Below are 5509 nucleotides of genomic sequence, written 5' to 3'. Positions count from 1 at the left end.
AGATGCTTCATGACCAAAGGTCCTAAGGTAACACACCCCGAGTATGTTGATTTCAATAGTGATGAAGATGACTTGTTAGGTGATGATTTGCTTGTTGACAACTCTAGTGATGAATACTATGATGAAACATCAATTAATCATGCTAATCAAGATAAAATGAATGACAATGATAAGGAGAAGATTGAGGCTCTAACTAAAGAACTAAACACTCTTAAGTTAGCTCATGAAACTATCTTCGAAGATCATCGAGAACTTTTAAGAGCTCATGAGAAATTACGCTTTGAAAAGCTCAATCTTGAGCAAGAGCATGAGTTCTTAAAAGCAATCAATGATGATCTCCGCAAGAAAAGTTCTCCTTACATTGCCAAGCATTTACTCTTATCCACTTACATGCCTCAAGTCAAGTCTAGTAACAAGAACAAGAAAGATTCTTCCTCTAGCAGTAACAATGATCATGCTAAATCCAGTATTGTTGCTTCTAGTAGTTCTCTTGATTCCACTAATGATTCTCTTAGCCAAGTTACACTTGAGCAAGAAAATAGCTTATTGAAGGGAATTATAGAGAAAGGAGTGTACAAAAGCCTTGCCGGGAGTAAGCAATTCGAGGAAATTGTGCGCAAGCAAGGAATGCACCGGAAGAATCAAGGTGTTGGTTTTGAACGAAAGTTCAATGCCAATGGAGTTGAGTGGGAAGAAGATCAATACCCCAAGACAAAGTTTGTTCCTCAACAAGAGAAGTATGATACTTCTTTCAAGGGGACACAAGCTCAAGATGATCTTCCACCACAAGACTACAAGCAAAAAGGTAAGGACAAGCTTCAAGAGGAAATTGATGCATTTGAAGAAGCTCCTAAGACCTTAGTCAAGTGGATTCCCAAGACTACTTCAAGTTCCACTTCATCAAGTACGACTACAACTCCAAGGATTCCCATCAAGATGGTGTGGATCCAAAAGAAGAAGAATTAGAGAGTTCTTGAGGGTGACTCCGCCAACATACTTCACTCTTATCATTTTGGCAAGAACAAGTGCAATCAACTTCCACATCTTGCACTAGTTCAAGGAGTCACAAACCCTCTTGTTGGTAAGACAAGGGACAAGGTAACCTAAAAGTTTTCATGGACATCATCTTATGTGTGCATCACTCTATGTCTATGGATATCCTTGTTTGTTCCTTGTGGGACTAACCCATGTAGGTATTGAAAGTGCAATTCACTCAAAGGGATAGCTCCAAGTGATCTACATCAACATTGAGCATCCACATCTTCAACATCTACATGAAGTCATCATCGACAAAACCCGAGGTTAGTTCATCCCTCTAAGGGGGGATATCACATCTAGGGGGAGCTTTACTCTAAGACTTGAGCTAAAGCAACTCTAAAGATGTGAACACAACAATGCTTTATGTAAAAGTGGTAACCCCACTTGAGCTTAAACGATGAGTATGACCTATGATCAAGTGTTCTCACTTGACTCCTAAGTCAATATACTCATATATAGATGACCTTGTCATCGCAAATTGCTTGGTAGATGCTAGAATTGGTTGTGCATGCCTTGTCACATATTTCACTTGCCATCTTATTGCGTGAGCATGCTGGTTGCATATTTTACTCATTCGAGGACATCCACTTGTTGTTTTGATTGTTCGGTTTTATTTCCTTTTGCCAAGTGGATGGACAAGAATGCCTAAGAACCTCCTCTAGCTATCTATGCTTTTCTCGTCTCAAACTCTATTCATGCTACATCACAAAATTTGATCAAGTCAGATTCGAACCACTCTGTGTGAGGAGCGCTCGGAGTCCCCGATTCGTCATAGACTTAAACTTCCAAAACCTCTTTGTGATTCTCGGTCTGACCGATACCCTACTTTCGGTCCTACCGAGATCATTAAGTTGATCTATGTTTTCGATCTCGGTGCAACCGATTTGAACCATTCGGTCACACCGAGTTGCAATAATTGTATACAGTTTTGCATCTCGGTGCCACCGAGTCGTTCCACTCGGTCACACCGACAGGGTCGGGCTATATATAGTCACGGGCAAAATTTGGAAATTTCTCCGAACCCCTTCGCCCGCGTGATAGCCTGCTCTGCCAACATGGTCTCCGGATCGTCTTCTCGCCGCCAGCCGCCTCCAGTCGCTGGTCTCCATCGCCGTCAATGGAATTTCTACCCCACCATTGCCGCCGTAGCGAGTCTCCGCCAAACTAGGGTATGGACTCGATCTTTGTGCTATTCCCCAATCCGATTCTTAGCACATTGTGATCATCATGATTCTTGCCACGTTTGTTAAACTTCTATCCAGTCAATGAACTCGTAGATTAGGTTTAATTCGAAAATTTTAGGGTTAGGTTTCTGCCGAAACCATCTCGGACCCACCGAGTTGAAAAACTCGGTCCCACCGATTTGGCTTATGCCATTGCACAAGTGAGACTCGGTCTGACCGAGAATTACTTATCGGTGTGACCGATTTTGGAACTCTGTGAAACCCTAGCAGTCTCGGTGCCACCGAACTGTGACTCGGTCCAACCGAGTTCACTAGTTTAGGTTCCAAAACTGCTTCGGTATCACCGAGTTTGAAAATCGGTAGATCCGAGATGCTTTCAGTGGGAAACTAAAACTAAGTTTTTGAATTATTCTTTTGCAAAAATCTCTGCATTTTGTGATGCTCATCTATTCTACCTCATCTATAAACTATTCACAGGGTCAGCAGTTAGCTTGTTCATCATGTCAGACCAAAGTGATAGCCAGAACATGTCAGAAGAGCAAGTGCAGATGAGTGAGGGCACTAGTCCCTCAAGTTCTTCAGATGATGGCAGCAGAAGTACTCCTAGCAATCTGCCTAAAGCTGCTACCAGACAGAGGAAGAAGAGAACCTCAGAATCAGAGGATGAGGATTATGTGGCAGAGGAAGAGGAAGCCACATCAAAGAGAGTTGAGCCAGCACAGGGCACAAAGCCAGGCTTAAAGATCAAAAGGCCAGCAGGTAGGCAGCCTATGCCAAAGGCCAGAGTTTCAACTCAGATTCCTGAAAAGCCTGCACCCATAGAGCCAGTTGCTGCTGAAGGCAAGAAAAGAAAGGAAAGGGTGAAGAAGACCGTAGCCAGAGTGCTTGGAAAGGCTTCCATCATGGAAGAAGAGGAAGAAGAAGAGGTAGCTGCACCAGCACCTAAGGCACCCAAGCTGATGGGTGATGCCATAAGATCAGGGGCAGCTGCTTCTAAGGCCAAGCCAGCTCTAAAGCCAAAGCCAAAGAGGAATACAAGGAGCATACCTGCAGCTGAAAAGAACAAGGCCCCAGTGCCTGACATTGCTGAAGAAGAAGAAGGTCAAGTGCTCAGAAAGCTCAAGCCCAAGATCCCAGACCATAGTGATGCTCATCCTGTGGCTGAGGACATGAAGCTCAGGAGAGACTCAGGGCTCAGGAAGTGGAGAGAAGCAGACCCGTATGCTTCAAGGAGAAGAACTGCTGTGGATTACAGGTTTCACACCAAGGAACAGCAGGACTTCTATGAGACAGTGCTGCTTGATAAGAAGCCCATAGTTTGTGACATGAGATGGGTCGACTGGACCTACATGAAGGAAAATGAGGAACACTATCCTGGTGTGATTGACAGCTTCAATGCTTGTGGAGTAGCAGACTTTGTTGAGCAGAATCTCACAAAGTGGAACGAGGAACTCATTATGCAATTCTACTCCACAGCACATTTCTACCCAGATGGAAAGATAACTTGGATGTCTGAAGGTACGAGGTACCAATCTACAGTTGCTGAATGGGCTCAGCTGATCAATGCCCCAGAAGAGCATGAGGATGACTTGGATATCTATGCCAAGAAGAAGATGGACCACAACTCTATGTCCAACATGTACAAGGAAATTCCAAATGAAGCACTTGACACTTTCAAATTTGGCTTAGTGCACTATCTTCTGTCAGGGCTGCCAACTATTAATTGGATTTTGAGGCACACTCTCTTGCCCAAGTCAGGTGATCACAAGATGATCAGAGGCCATGCAATCAATTTGCTTCATGTATTTGATGTACCTCAGAAATTCAAGGTCATGAGCCTCATAGTAGAGACTATCAAGAGGACTGCAGCAGACCAGAAGAGGAGTTGTGGATATGCCCCACAGATTCAGGAGCTCATCAACTCAAAGATGGGCACAGGCATATACTCATTGGACAAGGAACACCTGCCCATCCGTCCAGATTTTGAAGATAATCAAGTTGTTATGACTGAGAATGAACCATCATCAGCACAAGCACAAGCAAAGAAGGAGAAGGCAAGGAAGGAGAAAGCTGCCAAGATGCCAACTCAAGAGGAGGCATCTGAGTATTTCTTGAAAACCAAACAAGAGCAGCTTGGTTACTTGATTGCATCCACACTGAGGATTGAGCAAGGACTGGCCACCCTCACTCAGAATCAGTAGAGCTTAGAAAGAATCATGGAACAAAAGTTCTATGACTTGGATGTCAAAGTAACAGAGATTCAGTCTGCAGTGGAACAACTTCAGGATGATATGCAGGAGAGGAAGGGCAAGACTACAACTGATGCATTTGCCAGAGTGCCAAGAGCTCAGAGATCATATGCAGTGCCAGTTGCTGACACCAGAGCCACCACTTCTGCACCAGCTACAGCTTCAGTTCCACCAGCTTCGGCATCTACTTCAGCCTCGACTCCGACCACGTCTACAGAAGGCTTCGTCCTTGGAGTGCTCCGGACTCCACCACCACCTGAAGATCAAGCCTGAGCGTCGATCTAGCACTATGCATTTTCTAGGAACTTTTTGGTAACTTGTTGCCAAAGGGGGAGAAAATGTATAGATCATAGGCTTCGAGAGAGAGTGTGTTGCTTTTATTCTCTCTTGCTTTATTTGGTGGTTTTTCGAACTTCGTTTGCTTTTGAGTGCTTGAGATACTATGTCATTGCTTGTGAGACATTGATGATCATGTGTTTGATCATAAGCTACACTTAATGTTTGCTTAATATTATCATCTTATCTATCTTATGTGATCATTCACTATTCTTGGTGATGAGTGCATGTATTTCATTCTTATCATTTTAAGTGCTCCACCAAGATGTATCTGACATGGAAGAGTAACCCATGACTCAAACTCTTTGTGCATTTGCAGTCCAAAGCAAATTTTAAATATGCACAAATTTAGGGGGGCTCTTACTTGTCACATACTTCTCAAAGCGATGATATATTTCATGCTTATTATCATTTGTCGAAGCTTTGATCTATATGTTGTCATCAATTACCAAAAAGGGGGAGATTGAAAGTGCAACTATCCCTAGGTGGTTTTGGTAATTCATAACAACATATAGCTCATTGAGCTAATTCTATTCCAAGATGACTATTTCAGGAAAGCTCAATGATTGGCATGGCATGGATGTGAAAGTGGAACCCTCAAAATGCTAAGGACAAAGGATTGGCTCAAGCTCAAAAGCTCAAGACTCTTCATTTTACATTTTAGTGATCCAAGATCACATTGAGTCCATAGGAAAAGCCAAT

The sequence above is a fragment of the Triticum urartu genome, chromosome 4A (genome assembly GCF_056163025.1).
Source record: "Triticum urartu cultivar PI428250 chromosome 4A, HENAU_Tu73, whole genome shotgun sequence".
Lineage (NCBI taxonomy): Eukaryota > Viridiplantae > Streptophyta > Magnoliopsida > Poales > Poaceae > Triticum > Triticum urartu.
Note: the sequence above shows the minus strand (reverse complement) of the source record.